The sequence below is a fragment of the Phyllostomus discolor genome, chromosome 1 (genome assembly GCF_004126475.2).
Source record: "Phyllostomus discolor isolate MPI-MPIP mPhyDis1 chromosome 1, mPhyDis1.pri.v3, whole genome shotgun sequence".
NCBI lineage: Eukaryota > Metazoa > Chordata > Mammalia > Chiroptera > Phyllostomidae > Phyllostomus > Phyllostomus discolor.
Genome location: NC_040903.2, coordinates 153,892,282 through 153,912,694, shown reverse-complemented (window position 1 = coordinate 153,912,694; position 20,413 = coordinate 153,892,282). Strand labels below are relative to the sequence as shown.

The 20,413-nt window shown below is 50.4% G+C and overlaps 1 long non-coding RNA gene across 1 annotated transcript in view; it reads right to left on the bottom strand.

The window, feature by feature from the left end:
• Positions 1-6,617: 6,617 nt before the first annotated feature.
• The window catches only part of LOC118501878, a 25,806-nt gene continuing 12,010 nt past the window's right edge, over positions 6,618-20,413 (bottom strand). Inside the window, exons 2-3 of the long non-coding RNA XR_004904540.1 lie at positions 17,136-17,141; positions 6,618-6,631 (exon numbers count right to left, since the gene is read on the bottom strand). This is a non-coding gene — a long non-coding RNA (uncharacterized LOC118501878). The remainder of the gene's footprint in view (positions 6,632-17,135; positions 17,142-20,413) is intronic.

Genomic DNA, 20,413 nt, shown 5'->3' with positions numbered 1-20,413 from the left:
AGCATCTTGGCAGTCTTGCTTAAGAGGGTAATTTCCACCCTTACTCCTGTTCCCTTTTGGGGGGAAGAAGGAATTTTTGCTGACTGCCCTCAAGTGCTCCTCTGCCCTTCTCCCATCCTGGATCCCTTCCCCCTTTCTCCAGACCCCAAACAGATACGCCTCTGCCAGCTGAATCTGCTCCACAGGGGTCTCTCTGGAAATCAGCCCACCTATTCTTTGGGGATTTAAATGTTCAGAGCCTGTTCTTACTGCCTCTTGGTCTACTGCTCCCCTGGCCTCCTGGCCTGCTTACAAGTCCCACTTATTTAGTCCAGTCCCCAGGTCTGGGGAGATGTCCCCAGATCTGGCTGGCTTTAGTGCTATCTTGAAAGGTAGACTTGAAGCCCAGGGGCTTGTCCTTGGGCCTGGCAGGCTCTTCTGCAGTGAGTGGTTATGGCTGGCATGGGAAGGAGGGAGAGCAGGGACGTCAACCGTGTTCACACACTTCCCTGAGCACTATGCTAGATTGGGGGGGGCAGTTAGAATTGAGGGAGTAGAGTGCTGAGCAATATTAATGCCTTGGGAGAACTAGAAAACTCCCAATTTGGATCGGGAATGACTGCCACACATTCTGGAAGCAGAGGCCCCTCCCTGCTTAGACCCCTGGGATCCAAGGTTCTTTCCAGTGAGTAGCCTCAGTGCCTCAACTTCCTCACAGGAGGCAGCAGGTGGGGCATATCCCCGTCTGTCACAGGCCACGAGGAAGTATGTCCAGGAGAAGCAAATTGTGAACAGTCCATCGCCTTCTTCCAGAATGGGTGTTGCAAGTGCTCTAGTGAAGGCTGCTAATGTCCTCCTAGCCCCGGGAGTTCTCTTCCCCTGCTTCGCCCTCCCCAGGCCTCTGAGAGTCTAACTCCACAGGGGGGCCTTGGCAAAGAGACCCTAAAGCCAGGCAGTTGGCTGACTTCCGACCTGCCTTGCGCTTCAGATGCCGCCCCTTCTCCACACACACACACACACACACACACACCTGCTTTCAGGATAAGGCTCGAGAATGGACCTTTTTTGGCAGGGGAGGGAGGACAAAAGACACCAATTTCCTCAAGAAGTGAGGCAGGGGAGCAGCCGAGAGAAAGCTCCTCCATCTGGAAAGGAGGCCAGAAAGGAAGACAGAGTCTCTTTGAACTTTTCCCACCAAGCTGACAGGGAAACTGCAAAAACACCCTCAGACTGGATCAGGATGCGAAAGGAACAACCAGGAAGGCATGACTGCTTTGAAGGTTTCCTGCTCTGCATGAACGGAGCTTCTGGAGGGGAACCCCAGTGGGAGCAAGGAGCAAGCGGGGCCGCTCAAACCGACTCCACACTGGAAATGGGCTTAGTGGTGCTGCGTGCTCCAGGTGGTCGCCAGAGCCTGAAGGGGATGTAGGAAGGAGATGCTGATGAGCTGGGGGCCCGGGGGGGGGGGGGGGGGTTGGCTGGTGGACAGAAGAGGGTCAGGAGAGGAAGGAGAGACCTGCAGAGAAGGAGAGTTAAGAAAGGGCAAGGCCATCCAGGGGGCCTGGAGAGACTGTGCTGTTAAGGACCAGCAACGAATGGCCTCCAGAGTCCAGGGCAGGAAGGTCAGCGTTGGCCTTAGGCAGAGGGACTGGTAGGGTGCAAGCAGAATTCCCTAGGTAGTTTGTGGGACCCAGTGTGAAATAAAAGTGTGGGCCCCGTGTTTAAAGATAATGAAGAATTTTAGCCCTGGCTGGCGTAGCTCAGTGGATTGAGCGTGGGCTGGGAACCAAAGTGTCCCAGGTTCAATTCCCAGCCAGGGTACATTCCTGGGTTGCAGGCCATAACCCCCAGCAACCGCACATTGATGTTTCTCTCTCTCTCTCTCTATCTCCCTCCCTTCCCTCTCTAAAAATAAATAAATAAAATATTAAAAAAAAAAGATAATGAAGAATTTTTAACATGGCAACTGCAGACTATTAAACCAAGCGCAGGCCCTTCTCAGCACAGGCCCCATGTGGCTGCCCCGGGGAGCCGGGGTAGGGGGGGCGGGGGGTGGGTGGAGGGTCTCCAGTGTGAGAGTCCTGCAAGCTCCTGTGTAAACAGACGCCAAAAGGATGAGTCCGGGCTGTAGATGTGAAGGCCAGGGGTGAAAACAAAATTCAAACTCCCTGAGTCTTTTGGTTTTAAAAAATATTGGGGAAAAATAAAGACTCTCCATTAACAACACGTTTTGAACAGGCCTTTGCATCTCTAAAACCGTGTAACAAAGGTGACAATTTTATGAGCCAAGTTATGCATAGCACATTTTATGTTCCTAAACGACCTAAGTGTTTTTTGTGGGTCCTTAAAGGACACTAAAAAGTAAGTGTAGCCCTGACTGGTGTGGCTCAGTGGGTTGGGCGTCATCCTACAAACCAAAGGATTGCCGGTTTGATTCTCTGTCAGGGCACATGCCCTGGTTGTGGGCCAGGTCCTTGGTTGGGGGCATGCCAGAGGCAACTGATCAGTGTTTCTCTCCCTCTCTTTCTCCTCTCTTCTCCTCTAAAAAGAAGTAAAACCTTTAAAAAAAATAAAAAGTAAGTGTAGAGGGGAAAAAAAGAGTTGTCTGTATTTTTATTTCTCTATCAAAAGCCCATATTTCTTTTAGAAAAGTCATCCTTCCCATCATTCCTCTCTTTAGTCCAAAATGTCTGGACATTTCTCATCCCTTGTCCAGACCAGCTTTGTTTCTCATCACTGTGTCCTCATTCAGTTTGGTGGGCCACACATTGTCCCTCCACCCCAAGTCCCACTCACTCTCAGCTAGTCAGTCATCACACCTGTCAAACACCCTCTGAGAACAGAGCTCATGGAAAAGGAAAGGATGTGGTCCTAGAGCTTGAGGGAGGGAAACTGAGGGTTCCAGGAAGAACAGGAAGGGGTGGGAGACCTAACTGCCTTTCCTCCACTCTGGCTGGGGTGGTCCGTTTCAAATGTCTCTCGCTCCCTCGTTCAGCTTCCCTCTGGGTAATGGGGTGGGATGGGATTAAAATTGCTTCCTGGAGCCCTGGCTGGCGTAGCTCAGTGGATTGAGCCTGGGCTGCGAACCAAAGTGTTGCACGTTCGATTCCCAGCCAGGGTACATGCCTGGGTTGCAGGCCATAACCCCCAACAACCGCACATTGATGTTTCTCTCTCTCTCTTTCTCTCTTTCTCCCCCCCTTCCCTCTCTAAAAATAAATAAATAAAATTAAAAAAAAATTGCTTCCTGGAATGGGATCCATTCCTACCTGCAGCTCCGAAGATGTGGGATGACTAGCTCTAGCAGGACCTGACCTCCCTGCTCTTCACCTTCGGGAGCAGGGACCATCCCTGTGGGCATGGGCCAGGTGTTTTCTCTCCTCAGTGGGGCTTCCTGGACCTCTCAGGGGAGAGGTGTACTGACCATCCCCTCAGCTTCGGAGGCTCTTCCCAGCGGAATGATTTATGCCGCTGATGTCAGGCCAAACCTGCAAAATCTTTGCTCAGCAAGACAGTGAGGCCGTGGATCTCCTCAGGATAGGACAAGGAGCCAACCTGAGGTAGAGACACGTGCCGTGATGAAGAGTTATATATACTTCATTGCTCAGGGGCGAGTGTCCATGCAGAGTCTGGGAACTAGAAGTGAAGTTTTAAAAAGCAAAGAATTTCCTTTTCACCCAGCCAAGCCCAGCTTGTAAACTGCAACATGAACAGCTTAGCAGAGAAGTGTAGGGAACCAAAATTTTGCCACCTTGAAGGTGCCTTTTGGGATATTGATTTTAAGCTGTTTATTAAGAAACAAGACTCAGGCCCTGGCCAGGTAGCTCAGTTGGTTAGAGTGTTGTCCCGTACCATACTCCAAGGTGGTGGGTTGGTGCCCGGTCAGGGCACATATGAGAATCAACTAATGAATGCATAAATAAGTGGAACAACAAATTTATGTTTATCTCCCTCTAAAATCAATCAATAATTTTTTTTTAAAAAGGAGCAGCAGCAAGACTCAGAAAGAACCTTTGACCCTCCCTCCCCCCTTTCCCTCCCAAGAGATTCAAGACAGAAAAACCTGCTTTAGGAAGGGAGCCTTGGCTTAATCACCTTCCGATCTTCACCCTAGCATTTGTCAGGAAGACGCCAAGCCTGTTAGCCAGATACCCACTGTGTCCCATTGTTTGAGTTGCCCAGTAAGAATTTTCCTGCCGGGCAGTTCGGATCTTCCTCAACTACCTGTAAATCGCCCATTCTCACTTCTGAAATCTTAATACCTCTCTACCGTTTTCTCCGTTGTCAAAAAATGTCCTATAAACCCAGTATTGCCTCACTGTCTTTGGAATTTTCACGCTCATTTGAATTCCCATGTACATGTATTAAAATTTCATTTTCTCCTGTTAATCTGTCTGTTATTTTGATGATTAGCCCAGTCAGAAGAATTTAGAAGGTGGGAGAGAGAGTATTGATTTTTTTTTTTTTTAGCCCCCACAGAAGCTCAGGAGAGCCCTTCAGGTCGGCTCTTCTGACCCCCTCCTTCTGCAGGGTGGGGTCGCCGAGGTGGAGCAGAGCCAAGTGGCCCCGCGGGGTTTTTAAGGCACAGGAAAATAAAGGCCTCGTGAGGCACCGATCTGGAGACGAATTCAGGCCTATTTCACCTGCTCTTCCAGCTGACAGACACCAGCCAAGCTTAGCAAACTCCGCAGGTTCTCTCATTCCTTGCCACTGCCCCCTCCCCCACCACGTTCCACCCCCAGTCCGTGGGGCCACGGAACAGCCTCCCAGGCAGCCTAGGACAGGAAGAGGCCGGATCAGGGGCAGTCCCCTGGGGAGGACCAAAGGTCAGGGTCGAGAGTCTGGGGGCTCACCAGGCGGCCCTTCCCCACGGGCCGCGCGGGCAGCCGGCGGGAGCGCGGCCAGCGGGTGGCAGCGGGCGCCCGGGGCAGGCCAAATGCCCTCATGGCCAGGGTGACTGAATCTGCCAGCTGTGGGGCCCGCCCGTGCCAAGTCTGCCCTGGCTCCGTCTAGTCGTAATCGATGCTGGCGCCAGGCCAGGCCCCCTGCCAGCTCCGGTCACACTCGGCTAACGCGAGAGGCCCAGCCCATTAACTCCTCGCCAAGGCCCATTGTCTGGGTCCCTGCCCGGTGGTTTATTTACTCCGGGGCTGGACGGCTGGGGCTGGGAGGCGGCGGGGCGGGGGAGGGGGTGGGAGACTGGGTCGGCCGCTGCTGGTGGGGAGGGGCCGAGGGCGGGTTGAGCCCTGGGCCGGGCGGCTGGTTGGCGGCGGGCAGAGCCCCAGGGCAGGGCACGCTGGGGAGGGATTTGTTTTGTTTTTCGTGGCGTGGTTTTTTTTTTTTTTTTGGCCACATCAAAGATTTCCCTGTATTAGGCAGAGCAGGGCAAATGGACTTCCAGAGGCCAACCCGGTACCTTAGAGGGGGGCAGGCGCTGTAGACACGGGATCTTTAACTCCCAGACAGTGGCTTTTAAGTCCTCTAAAAGATTATTTTTACATTACATGCCCTCTTGTATTTTTTAAGCTGGCATTAAAATTGTCATCACAAACTTAAATAGCAATAAAAATACCTTTCCAGCATTGTTTTTTAAATTTATTAATTTGAGAGAGAGGTACATGAATTTGCTGTTCCATTTATTTATACACTCATTGGTTATTGTATGTGCCCTGAGCCCGGATCAAACCCGCCACGACCTTGGATTCGGGGACGCTGCTCTAACCAACTGAGTACCTGGCCAGGGACTTTCTAACCTTTTATGAACATGAAGTTTTTTCACTTCTGTGTGGTTCTATTTGAGTTATGTGTTACAGTCATTCCAAAAATTCAAAGAAAAATGAATATTGACATTTTAAAGTAAACATTTTAGTATCTCTTTTAAAGAACCAAAGGAATCTAAATAGCATAGTATTTTGACATCATTATTCAGTTTAAAGAAATTCAGCAACAAACTAATTCTTTAACAGCTGGTAATTTACACTGGTGCTTTCCTTTCTGGAGCTTGTATTTTCATGCCGCCCCAATATAGATTTTATCGTAATACATTTTTACGATTGAAAATCTTGTATTGAGTAATAACCAATACAATTTTTTAGTTAAAACTTCTTTTGTTCATAAAACTCTAAGTGCTAACAATTTTTGTTATGAATTTTTGTTATGACTTTAGTTGTTCTAGTGGTTAACACTCTCAATTGATCAGAACAATATAAATAATTATAAAATTTGATGAACAACTATTAAATATAAATTTTCTTGGGCATATATCTCTTAATGAGGTGGTAGGAGCAGGTTTTCTTCCTAATTAGTCCATTCCATGTATATGTGGGTAACAGACGGGAGGTGCCACTTTCTCTTGTAAAGCCCTCTATTCCGTTAAGTGTGAAAGAGGATGCCTTGTCCAAGGTGCCTTTTTAGAAAGATCACCTTTAAGAAAGAGCATAGAAAACTGAGGATCATAAAATGGATTTTCTTCAAACCCTCTTTTAAAAAAAAATATTTACTTTTAGAGAGAGGGGAAGGGAGGGAGACAAACATCAATGTGTGGTTGCCTCTCATGTGCCCCCTACTGGGGACATGGCCTGAAACCCAGGAATGTGCCCTGACTGGGAATTGAACCAGTGACCCTTTGGTTCACAGGCCCACTCTCATTCCACTGAGCCACACCAGCCAGGGCTTCTTTAAGCCCTCTCAATTTATAATCCTTTTTGAGTGCTCCTGGTGTACAAGAGCCAATTTTATAACTAAGACTGAAAATTTACTTGAGAGCCAGAACTTGAATTTTGACTCCTCTGCTAAGAGTGAGTTCAAAAATAGATATGATTTAAATATACAATTGCCTGTGGCATTCAACCAATCAACAAAATTCAAAAGGCAACACCCCCAGTATTTGTATGTTTACAAGTATATACATGTAATACTGCTGTCAACTCATGTGTTATGTGGGTTAAACTTTATTTTAGATTTTAAAAACATAAATTAATTTTATTCCCTATGTCTTATGGATTATATTGTGGACCTTCTTTTATAACCCAGTGCTCTAGAGTTTTCACTCAAAGTTTTTCTCAAAGCCCAAGGGAGTGGGGGGGGAGGGGAGGAAATGGCACTGGAACCTCTGGTCTGACCTTCTCAAAACCCTGGAGCTCCCCGATCCCTGTCAATATTTACTAAGATTGTGTGCCAGGCACTGTACTGGGTTCTGAGAATACAAAGTGACAAGTCTCTTGTTGTACAACAGTGTGAAGATAAGTTAATACCACTGAACTGTACACTCGATAATGGTTAAGATGGAAAATTTTATGTTATGTGGGTTTTTTTTTCCCCACACACAAAGAAAAACAGTCTCTGCTCTTAAAGTGATTATAGAATTTAGTGAGGGAAACAGAGAATTCGCTCATTTGTTTATCTGGCAACTTTTAATTAGTGGGGTGCCAATCACGCCCAGGCCCTGTGCAGGTCCTGGGAGAAGCTGGTGAGCAAAGCCAGGCACAGTCAGGGTCTCGGAGAGCTGTCAGTCCACGACCAGGCAGCAGTGTGCACCTGCACGGCCCGATGCGCAGCGACGAGCCCGCCCCGCGTGACTATTGAGCTAAAACTAAATAACTGTAAAACTCATACTCCAGGCTCACTAGCCACATTTCCAGTTCTCGGCGGTCACAGGTGGCTAGTGCTATTGTACTGGACAGCGTTGATAGAGGACTTTTCTGTCATTGCAGTCAGCTCTTCAGCATGAGTGTGGTCCCTGCAATGAATGGAATGTGCCAGGTCCTCAAGTAGGATCCCTGTCAACCTATCCGTTGCGTCGGTGGCAATTTACAACAGGTTTTCCCTCTGGGCAGGTGCAGCTCCATGCTAGGGATAAGGCTTGGAGAGCAGAGTGTGGTTCTGGGCCTAAGAGAAGTCAAAATCTCTCACACAGGATGTATAAGTCACCATGTTTCGTAGCCAGGTCCCTGGAAGTAAAAGACTTGGGAACTCTGAGTGCTGGTCTAATCAACGTGGCATGAGGCCTTGCTGGTCTTCCCCATCTTTTCATCAACTAATTCCCCTCAAGGCCCAAGTGAAACATCACCTCCTTTTGCCCCAAAGCCTTTACTGAGTCTTTTATGAGGCTAATTGACATTTGTTGAGCATATATTGTATTTGTGTTATGGGTGGGCAGGGGCAGCGTAGTGTGATGTTTCAGCCAGAAAATGAGAATGGAGCCTTTCAGTGTGAATGGCTTTAAGTCCCCAAATCATGCGGCCAGCACTGTAGCTTCACCATCAACAGTGCACATTCACCAGGCAATGGAAAGCCCTAGAATCCTGCACATCCCTGCTCCTAACTTGTGTCTTCTGGAGAGCAGTAACTGTGCCTGAAATACCTTTGTCCACTCCTCCTGCCTCTTGTCACACATAAAAGACAACAGGAAATGATTCATTGAAGGAGTCTACCTTTCATGCCTCAATTATCCAACCTGAGAAATGGTGAGGCTAACAATTACCAGCTGACAATGACTTCAAGGTCTCCAGAACTTGAAAGAAGCTGGAATATCAATAGCTGCTTACCCAGCATAGTTCTCTAAAGCACGGAGAAGTGAGTAGGTTTCACCCTTCCCGTGCATCAGAAGACCCACCCCCTTGCGTGAGTGTCCGGAAGGGTGGGTGTTGCTGTCTGAGTTCTGGAGTATTGGAGACGCAGCTCAGCAAAACACTTCCTGCCAGCCTCTGGCCAGCTGCCTCCTTGACCCTGCAGAACCTGCCCAGACTTGGACTGCGATTTCCTCTATGTCACAGAGGCAGCTTCGGGCAGGGCAGCCTGAAGACTGGTTCCTGTGCTGAGGCCAGGGGCGCTGTGTGGCCCTGTGAGAAGAGGATCAGCTTCGGAGAAGGGCCTGGGCTCAAATCCTGGCTGCGACCCAGTCAGCCCAGGGCCCTGGGCAAACAACCCCTCTGAGTCCATTTCCATATTTGTAAAATGGGCAGTAACACCTGCTTCGCAGGTTGAGGGAACTAAATGACAATACAACTCTAGTGTATGGTTTAGAGGTTAAGATCCTGGCATAGTTGCTTACTGGCTGTGGGACTTGTAGGCACGTGACTTCGATATTCTGTCCTATGACACCTTATCCCTAAGTGGGGGTATGGGAGGGGGGTCATTGTAGAAGCTAATTTAGAGGATCTTTGTGAGGATGGCTTAATGCCAGGCACATGGTGAGCACTACATGAATGTTGGCATTCACTATTTCACCTTTCAACAAGTGAGGTAAACAAGGTTCTTATTACTATCCCTGCCCAGCTAGTCAGGCAGGATCACACGCTTGCTGTTGGTGAAGCTTGCATCCTAGACCAGAACTTTAAGTCTCCGGCCAAAACCTTGTTCTGGCTGGTTCCCTGGCCAGGCCCGGGGCTCACAGAGCTGCTGGATAGTGCCCATCCCTGAGCCGTGGCTGCTGGTTTCCTTCCCTTCCAGAAGGCCTGGGGATCCTCTCTGAGTCAGTCTGTGGCTTCGTCACTTGTCCCTGCTAGAGCGTTTCCCACTGTCTGTGGGAAGATTCCTCTCCTTGTTCATGCCTGAGGTTCACTTCGATGCCTACACCCTTGGTTGCTTGGGATCAGAGTGGCAGGGGACAGTGTAAGGGACATTTTGGAGCCAGTGAGGAGGATGAGGGCATGCCTTGGTCCAGAGGCAGCTCCCAGCTACCCCGACAGCAAAAGTGTGGTTAATAGATGCGGGCCCCAGGAAGAAGCCTTGGCTAAGTGGTGGGGAGGAGGAGGAGAAAGGAGGACACAGAAAAGAGGACAGAGAGGCCAAGATTTACAGCTGGAAGGGACCTCCTCTCCTCTCCATAGATAAGGAAAATGATGCCCATTTTGCCTAAAGTGATATAAACTGTTTGCAGGAAAGGTTGGGACAATCATCCAGCCTCTTTAGCGCCCACCCAGCTTTCTTTCTAGTACCCAGAGTTGCCCTCGCCTCCCACGCTGCACAGCTGGTATCTGGCAACATCACTGCCTCACTGCTACAAGCCACCAAGGGCCTGGGCTGAGGAAGGGGGCTAGGACGAGACCTGTTCCCCACCTTGCCTTGGAAGACCATCAGAATAATCCTGTTCCACCCTGCAGCCCTCCCGTGCCCAGTCACCTCCAGGTGCCCAGGAATCTTGGCGCCTCATGCCCCAGACTTTACTCCCATACAGCTCTGCAATGCCCTGATCTGACCCAGTTCCCAACCCCTTTCCCTGTGTTCTCTGGAACTCATCGTTTATCCTCAGCAAAACCTCCCCATAGACTCAAACTTCTCTTCAAGCATTCCTTCTCCTTCCTGCTCTAATGGAAACCTCCCTGATCCCCAAAACACAACTTTCCTGTGCCCACTGCCTGTGTTGGCTGTTTCTTCTCCCACACCCCTCATGCCAATGTGTCTGGAGGTGGGGAGTCATCCTCCTTGCTCCTAACGGCTATTTCTAGGATTTCCTCCTCCATACACTAAGGCTCCGTATCCTCTGACGGTCTTGTCCTGAGACCAAACTGGCCACACCCCTCTGGATACTCACCAGACGTTTGGCCACTCCCATTCACTCACTGAGTATCCTAGTGCCCGGCTCGTGACCTGCCTCTCCACTACCACTCCTTGCTTATTTTTCAAGACCTTAACAGTCCTTCTTTCATTCAACAAATATTTGGGGGCACTTACTGAGTGCAAGGTACTGTTCTTAGAATTGAAGATATAGGAATAAATCAAAGAGAAAATGCCCCAGCCCTCAAGGCACTTACTTTCTTACAGGAGCAAGAAGGTTTAACAAATAAATAAGTGTGATGTAATACCTTAGTTAGAGATGCTACAAAAGGGAAAAGGCAGGTTGAAGGAGGGGTGTGGCAGGGGATGAAAGAACCATCTTGGTGGGCGGAGGAGGTCGCCTACAGAGATGACCTCTCCACACCTGCCTCTCTGGCCTTTGACCTCCTCTCTCCCCACCAGTCTTCTTCCTCCCACCTCCCACCCACTCCCATGGCCGTAGCCTGTAACTTAGCACTTCTAACCCCACTCTGCTCTCTGACCACCATTTCCTGTGTTTAGAACATTTTCTCTATTACCCTCACTCTATCCTTTGTCCCCTTTGGGACCTCCATGCTACCAAACTCACCCTTTTCTCTGTCCATCAGTCCCTTCATCTCCTCATTAACCTCCTTCTTTAACTTGACTCTGTGTTCTGTGACAATGCACGCCCTTTTGCACAAGCCCTCCACTCTCTTGGCCCTTTCCCTTTGGTTGGACTCTCTTGACACACCTCGCCCTTGCACTATCCTGGCGCCCTGCCTGGTCTGCACCTGTACTGAGTGGCTGAGCATCACCGGGGAAAATTCATGGTCGCGCTGACTAAGCCGCACTATACGTTTCTGACCACAAACCTCCAGTAGGCACTCAGCCTGCCCAGTACTCCTACTCTGTTTCTCTACTAAATTCACTGGCCCACTTTCCAGATGAGTGTTTCGTATCTCCTCCTCTCTTCTCCAGCCCTCAACACTTCCTCTTTGTCCCCTGCTGTTAGTAAAGGACCTCGATTCTTGTTTTCTGTGAGAAAATAGATGCAATCTTCTGAACAGTCCCTGTCTCCTCACCATCGGGTCTCCACGGGTGTCTGTGGCCCTGGCGTGCTCTCGGCCTTCCTTTCTCACAGCCCAGGGCTTCCCCTCCAGTGCCAGGCCGGCCCCTCCTCTACCTGTGCACCCCATTCCAGTCCTTTCCCTCGCCCAGGACTGCCCCAAGTTGTCCTTCTCTCCCCTGTACTCCCCAGTGGCTCCCCTCCACCAGATTGCTCTCCTCGGCGTACAAATGCGCTGTAATCTCTCTCATCTGAAAGCACACTCTCCCTTGACTATAGCCTCTTCAGCTCCTGCCCTGCTTCCTTCCTCCGGCATGCTCACCCGCCACTCCCTCTTAGCCCACTCTAGCCAAGCTTTTGTCTCTGTCACCCCATTGAAACTGCACTTGTGCAAGCCATCAATGGCCTCCTGTTGGCACATCCACAGGTCAGATTCCTGTCATCTAATTCAGCCTCTCAGTAGCATTTGCACAATAGAGAAATCGCTCCGCCTTGAAATGCCGTTCTCACTTGGAGTCCAGGACGCCTTCTCTGGCTCTTCCTCTTCTTGATCTCTCCATGGTCTCACCATGAGGGGACTTGTTTCCTAGGTACAGCCTCCTCCAGGTCAGATCCCATCTAGAACTGTGCCTTTAAATGCTAGCCAGAGGTTGGAATCCTTGAGGTGCTGGGGGACAGAGTGGGGAAGGAAGCAGCAGCGCCAGCTCTGGAAGCCTCCCCTGCCTGGACGAGAATCCCTTCTTCGCCCCTGGGGAGCTGTGACATTGTTGTCAAGTAATCCTCCAGGCCGAGGTAAGATGGCATCTTACACGGGGTCTCCCAAAAGCAGAGTCTGTCACAAAGACTTAAGTGTCAGTAGTCCCTGGGGGAACGTGGCCTGTTGCCGGGCCCTGCAGGGCCTCTCTCCGTGGGACTGCTGGCCCTCAGCACGTGTGCTCGTTTGCATGGCGACATTTCCCCTGCCTGGTGCGCGTCTCAGGCCCATCACGTCCTACACGGAGGCCGACTCCCTGCCCCTCCCCCAGTCCAGCTCTTCCTCCGGTCCTCTTCATTGCAATTAGGTCACCTCTCTCCCCGGCCCCCACATCTGATCCATTATCAAACTCAGAATACACTCCAGGCTGGCCTCCTCGTTAATTGCCACCATGAAGTAACCAGCCTCTGTCTGCCAAGCCACCGTACCCCCGCCTGGCCTGCGCAGTCTCCAGCCTCTGCTCTTCCTCCCTCCGGTTTGTTCTCCCACAGCGGTCAGATAACAATGTTACTCCCGGGATTGAAGCAGCCCTTCCACAGCTTTCTGTTATCATTTTTTAAAAGATTTTATTTATTTATTTTTAGAGAGAGGAGAAGGAAAGGAGAAAGAGAGGGAGACCAATGTCAATGTGAGATTGGTTGCCTCTCATATGCCCCCAACTGGGGACCCGGCTAACCAAGGAGTGTGCCCTGGCGGAACCGAACCTGTGTCCTTTGGGTTCACAGGCTGGCGCTCAATCCACTGAGCCACACCAACCAGGGCTTTTATAATTTTTAATAACAATTTTATTGACACATAGTTCACGTACCATGTAATTCACCTCTTCATAGTGTACAGTTCAGTGATTGTTTAGTATAGTCACAGGATTATGTGACCACAACCATAATCAATTTGGAATATTTTTATCACCCTTATTAATATTCACTGCCCATTTCCTCCCAACCCTCCTGTCTAATCTATTTGCAAAATGAATCTACTCTCTGTCTCTATGGATTTGCCTATATTGGACATTTCACATAAATGGAATTATGCATTATCAGTCTTTGTGACCAGTCTCTTTTTTGTTTTCCTCTCTCATTTTTTAAATTGATTTGAGAGAGAGAGAGAGAGCAAGAGAATGAGAGAGAGAAACATCGATTTGTTGTTCCACTTATTTATACATTCATTAGTTGCTTCCTGTATGTGTCCTGACTGAGGATCGAACCTGCAACCTTGGCATATTGGGACAGCACACTGACTGATCTACCTCGCCAAAGCTAACCTGTAATTCTTAAAATAAGAACCAGACTTCTTGCTGAGGTCTGAAAACCACCACAGGCTCCCCAGCTTGCTGCCTGCCTCCCCCGTTTTCTCTCCTCGGGCCTCACTGGCAGTGCTGTGAGCAGGGCCCATCCGTCACCCGCAGGCACCCTTGCCTGTCCGTCTCTGAGCCTCAGAACTGTGTGTGAGCCGCTCCTTTTCACGAGTCTGCCCAATTGTCACCTCCTCAGAGAAGACTTTCCTTTTTTCCATACCCCCTCCCCACTGCCAATCCCTACCCCTCCCCTTACTATCAGAAACATTTGTGTTTGTTTACTCACTCGCTTACTGGCTCTCTCTCCCTTTAGATTTCCACAGAGTGGCGATTGTGTCCTGTTCATACCTGCATTCTTAGCACCTAGGGCAGAACTGGGCCCGTGGTTGAAGTAAGGCATTTGCTGCACGAGTGCTTGGGCAATGCATCTAGAAATCCCAGTAAAGAGTTTCCACAGTTTCTTCCACCCCCTGCAGCAGTGCGAGACACCCCCAAAGTCACAAGTTCTTCCCCAGGTCTAACGAAACCCCACTGCGTTACATCCATTTTCTTTCCCTGCTGGGTGTTGTGTCCTCACTCACATGAATCCCCCACCTCCGTGACCACCACGCACCAGCTAAACTCTCTTCCTCTAGGCTTTCCTTGTAGATTTTCTCCCTGGAGTCCCTTTGCTCCCCCAGGAAAGAATGCCCTACTTGTGACCGTGAGGGTTACTGCTCCAACACAAATAAGACACCAAGGCCTGAAGACACCCAGGCCTCAGTGGTCTGTACACCACCAAAGGCCCAGCTCTGGACTTGGCCTTCTCCCTACCTTGCTGCTTTGGAGCCCTGGTATTGCCTTCTCCCTTTCTCTATAAATATTTCAGCCTGCTAGGAAAACAGGCTTTCCGATACATTGGTGATAGGAATGAAAGTGGCACAACCTCTATGGAGGACAGCGTGGAATATCTCTCTAAATTATGAACGCACAAACTCTTGGGCCCTGGGTACCTGTTCACACCGGAAGGACACACCCAGGCTGCTGGACAAAGGGCTGGAGACCAAGTGTGCAGCGCAGTCAGCAGAGGGTGATTTAGAACAAGGAACCCTGCAGCTGTAAGAAGAAATGGAAAACCCTCTATGTGCAGATATGGAACAATCCCCAGGACATATTGTCAAGAAGAACCCTGATTACAGTAAACTACCTCTTGAATAAGAGAAAAAAACTAAGAAAATATATTTATATTAAAAGATACCGGAGAGTTGGGATCTGTTAGGGGAAGGTTAGGAGGATACTTTATTAAGATTTTATGACATTTTTGTATGTGACTGTATTACATATTTAAAGATAAAATAAATAAATAAAAATATATTTAAAGTATCACAGTGTATGGGGGGGTGCTCATCTTCTAAGGACTTTAAGATCCTTCTTTCAAGAACTTGAAGCCCCGGCTAGAGTAGCTCAGTGGATTGAGCTCGGGCTGCGAACCAAAGTGTCACAGGATCGATTCCCAATTAGGGTACATGACTGGGTTGCAGGCCATGACCCCCAGCAACCATACATTGATGTTTCTCTCTCTCTCTCTCTCTTTCTCCCTCCCTTCCCTCTCTAAAAATAAATAAAATAAAATCTTTTCAAAAAATAAAGTAATTTTAAAAAAGTACTTAGTACTCATACTCTGAACTAAAATATTTAAAAAAAAAGAACTTGAAAGTGCTCAACAGCCATGGTTGGGTGCAGATAGTAACTCTGATGACATTGGCTGTGACCTCTGGGCGTGGCCTGCGAGCTCACAAGGGTGGGCCTGGTTTTACTTATCGTTGTGTTCCCCACACCCGCACGGTGGGTGGCCCACAGTGGGTACTCACTTAATATCCCTAAATGAAAAACAAAATAAACACACGAATAGAAAGATTCCTAACTCAGCGGTGGAACGATTCAGCCTCGGCGGAAAGTCCAGACTGATGCAGAACTGTCCGATGGAGGCCTCTGAGCAAGGAGGAAAGCGGCAGCGCCGCTGAAGTCCAGAGTCAGAAGGAGGTCCTCCTGACGTGCACCGCGGCTCTCCCACAACAGGTTTCCTTTCTTTTTTTTACAATATTTATCTACTTTTCAGAGAGAGGGAGAGAAACATCAATGTGAGATGGTTGCCTCTCTCACATGCCCCGATGGGGGCTGAACCCACAACTCAAGCGTGTGTCCTGACCAGGAATCGAACCAGCAAGCTTTCGCTTTGCAGAAGTATGCTCAACCGCCTGAGTCACGCCAGCCAGGGCTCCTGGAATTGTCTTGACACATGGGGGTCTGGACAACAATAATAAGTAAATGCTGAATATAGTGTCTTAACAGCAATAAAGCAAAAACAAAAACAGAAACCCAGTGAAGGTGGGATCGCCTGGGGCCTTCTCATCCAGCCGGCCCCTTCTCTCAGGAGCTTAGTGTTCTTTCAAAGGACTTTGCCTCCATATACCTGAGGGCAGATCATAACCCATGGCCAACTCCCAGTCACACTCTGTGCTCATGGCCGCGTGGCACTGCTGAGACCCAGCCAAGCACAAGTCTGGAGTACACAGGAGACTGCTGGCACTGGCGAGGGTGGTTGGCATCGGTCACACCCCTTTCGGAGTGTCAAGTTACACGGAAGCTGAAGCCGAAGCCTGCCCAGTGCCTGCCTAGCACGCACCCTCACCTCCTCCAGGCCTGATTGCCACCTTGCAGCTGGGCCCTTCCCAAGACAGGGGAATGAGCACTGTATTGCAACTTCTACTGAGGACTCTCTTCCTCCTACCCACATCTGACTCAGGGGTTTCTGCAGATGGGTAGCTCTGTTTCCTTTCAAGCCTCCTTTGCCAAGTCGCCCTCCCTCTTCTATCCTGGTGGGGGAGTTGTCTCCGAGGGGGAACTGGGCTTTTTCTGTAGACTGGAAGCCACTGAAGCCCTGAGCAGGAGGCCACAGGGCCTGACAGGGAAAGTGTTGAATTGAAGCAATTTGCCTGGAGCTGGACGTGAGATTAGCCAGAGCTCTGGGCCCTGTCACCACGGGTGCCTGTCAGATTCCTGTCTTCCCATCCCTCCATCTTTCAAGCCTTGGCACTGGACCCAAGTGATCAGTCTTGGCTGTGACCCGGAGAGGAGCTCTCCATGTAGCATTAACCACATGTCCCCCTGGGATTTTACTGTATGCCCCGTGGCCAAAGGTGGGGCAACAGGCAGGCTGTTGTCCAGGGGCTGGGCCTGGGGACCCTGCTAACTTGTTCTGGGGAAATGCCCCAGCAAGGAAGCTTCTACACTTCTTCATTGCCTCATAGTGAGTAGTGTTCAGAGGTGTCCCTTGGACACATATGTCTGGCCCAGAAGGCAAATGGGTGTCTGCCCAGACTCTGAGACCACCTGCCCTGCTCCAGGCTAGACAGAGAACAGAGCCTGCCAGAGTCCCAGCGTGGTGGGTTCAAGGTTGCCTTGACCAACAGAGGCCGGGCCCCACCAAATCTCACTTCCTCCTGTTCCTTCCTGTCCTTCTACTCACCTCACACACAGCTCACCCCCTCCTTCAGGAGCTCTGCTCCCCCCCCTCCCCAGAGGGGATGTCAAGCCCACACTAAAGAGGCCATCCGCTTCTTCCAGAAGCCAGTTGAAGTTGGAGCAAGGGAGGGTCTGAGAGGCCCTGCAGAGGAGGTCTGTGGCCATCTCCCAAACTAGAATCTCCGCCTCTGGCGAGAAGCCCGGCAGACCTCTCCCAGGACTGGTCACTCAACCAGGGCCCTCCTTGTGGCAGGTCCAGGTCAGAGGGCAGCAGGACCCTCCCATGCCACCCCCAGCAGCTGGACCTAGGGGGAGGAGCCCCTCCCAAGCACCTCAGACCATGGGGCCTCTCAGGTTCCCTGGGAGGGAGGGGGCTGCTGCAGAGCCAGCTGCAGCTGTGGGAAACCACACACCGCAGCCTGCAGGTGCAAGGGGCCTGGGGGAAGGGGAGAGGATTAACTATTTCTTAGGAGCAAGTCTTCTCCATTTCTTCCATTCCCAAACTGTGGCCTCCCCAAGGTGCCGGGTACCACTCTCCGGAGTGTGGGGGTAGATCCATGGCCCCCAAAAGTCAAAGAACTTGTGATCCAGGGACGTGAGAGACAAGCTCCCGCCTGAAAGGCCCTGCAGCCTGCAGAGAGGGACCAAGGCACCATCCCTGACTCTGGGCCAGCTTCGGAGGCCACTGAGAAACCTTGGGTATCATGTCCCTGTTCATGTCTGGCTTCCCATTCCCCTGAGCGATTCCGTGTCATGGGACCCTGCCTGGAGGGAGGTGGAAGGGTGTGGCACTCACCCCCACCCTGGGTCTGTCCACTGAGGACCCCTCAGAGGGCTGTGTCAGGGGGCATTAGGCTGGGCCTCAGAGGAGGGGCAGGTGGCTGAGCAGACCTGCTCCCACTCGGTCCAGGGCCTCCTTGGTAACTATCGGTGGCAAGTAAACCATGGTTTGGACACTGCTCTGGGGTTGTCAAAGGGGCTGGAAGCCATTCAAGGGGAAAGCTTTCAGACGTTCCCGAAGGGCTCCATTCAGCTATGCCTGTCCCCAGGGCTCATTGTGGTGCTAATGCTGCCCATCTGCCTGCCAGTCTGCCAGGGATGGTCTGGCTTCTCCCCCTGGTCACCTGCCTGCTGGTGGAGGGCTACCCCAAGCAGTCTTCTGGCAGGAGGCCCAGGAGGCCAGGATCCTGTGGGAAAAGCCAGCCTTGCCCGTGGTTTAGCACCTCTCCCCCCAGTGTAAGTCATCCTCTACTCTCTTGATCTTCCCTAAATATGAGAAAGGTAACGTTTTCTAGGAGAAACTGAGTTCATTTCGCACACATGTCTGAGCACCGCCTACGCAGGCTGGGCTAAGGCTTGGGATGTAGAGACAGGTCCTTGCCCTGAAGGATGGGTCTGCCAGGGTAGACATTCACACTCTATTCAAAGAGATAGATATTCACACTCAGTCAGAGAGACGGCTCTGCTGAGGGAAGCATCAAGTTCTTCAGGCACAGAAAAGAGGACAATGGTGACAATGGGTGTCTGCAGAGAGCTCGAAAATGTTATACAAAGCACACAGCACTGGTTGTTTTGAATGAAGCGGAATGAGGAAAGGCAAGGTGTTTAGGGAAACACCTGCCTGGGAAAATAAGAATATGACAATATAGGGCAGTACTGGACTGACTGACCCAAAGGGCTCTTGGAATTTAGAGCGGGGTCACTTCTCACTGGGGTAATCAGGAAAGGCTTCCGGAAGGAAATGGTATTCTAATGGGGTGGGGGGGTGGGGGTGTCAATAGGCTGAGTTGGGGGGAGGCGGCCCTAAGTCCTGGGGGCCTTGGTGCCAAAGCAGAGGCTGCGGGTGCCTCCTGTTTCTGGGTGAGACACGGATGAGGAAATGAAACATATAAAAAAGGTGAGAGACTCTACCAAGATACTAAAGTGTGGGAGGTGTTGCTACTGCTTTTCCTCTGCCTCCACTTCCCTAGGAGGGAGCAGTGATTCCTTCTCCTCTTTCCCATCCATTTCTGACCGTATAAACTTGCCCCATCTTCCCTTTCATCCTCAGCTCCCCTCCTTTGCCCTACTACCGTAAAGATCTTTGTGCCCTTTCCTGGCACAGAGCTTCAAAACCCCTTGTTTCCTGAGTTAATAGGAGTGTCTTTTGTTATTCCCGACAAGCCCCTCGCACCGTGCCTGTGCCTGAGTGTGTGTTAGTCACAGGACTCAGGCGGGTCCTTCGTTTCACCCTGGCCACCCTGGCAGACTGTGGGAAGGTGTGATCAAAGGGCTGGAGATTTCACCCCCACCCCACTCCCAACCTCTGAGGAGAGGAGGGAGGCTGGAGACTGAGTTCAGTCACAGGATCATGATTTAACCCGCCTTGCCTATGGAACGAAACCCCATACAGCACTGAAACTCGGAGGGCTTCCTGGCTGGGGAGCACGTGGATGTGCTGGGAGGGCGACACACCTGATTCCTTGAGGGGAGGGTGTGGCAGCTGGCATCCTCTCCCCCCAGACCTTTCTTACCTGCCTCTTCCTCTCGTCTGTTCCAGAATTGTGTGTTACAATGGAACTAATTGTAAACACAGCCCTGTTAGTGAGTCATTCTAGCAAATTATCAAACTGGAAGGGGGGTAGTGGGAGCCACCTCAGAAAGAAGTGCGGGTGGCCTGGGGGCTCCATTTGCATCTGGCATTGGGAGTAAGGGCAGTCCTCTCCTCTAGGGGACTTTGCCCTTTACCTAGAGGAATCCGATTCTAACTCAAGGTGGTTAGCGTCAGAACTGGCACTGCCAGTTCAGTTGGTCTGACTCAGTTGGTGCTGGTGACGTGTGAGTGCAGTCAAAGAGAGCTCCGTCCACCCTTCCCTATAAATCACCTGCCTAACCCCTTCTCCTGCCTGAAATGCTCCTCTGCTTCCGTGCCCACTGGTCCACTAGTCTCAGTTTCTCCAAATCCTTTCTTTTCTTCAAAGTCCACCTCCTTCACAAGCCAGTAACAGAGGTGCTGCTTTGAAGCTCTTGCTTACATGCAAGATTTACATGCAAATCTTCCCCTCCTGCCAGGTAGCATGTTTTATTTTTTTTAATTTTTATTTATTGATATTTTTAGAGAAAGAGAAATGTTAATTTGTTGTTCCATTTCTTGATGCACTCATTGGTTGATTCTTGTTTGTGCCCTGACCAGGGATCAAACCCACAACCTTGGTGTATCAGGACGATGCTCTAAGCAACTGAGCATGTTTTGAGGAAAGAAATGTGGTGCTTGGAGAATGCCCTGGGCCAAGGAGTTGCTTATTCAATGCTCCTTGAC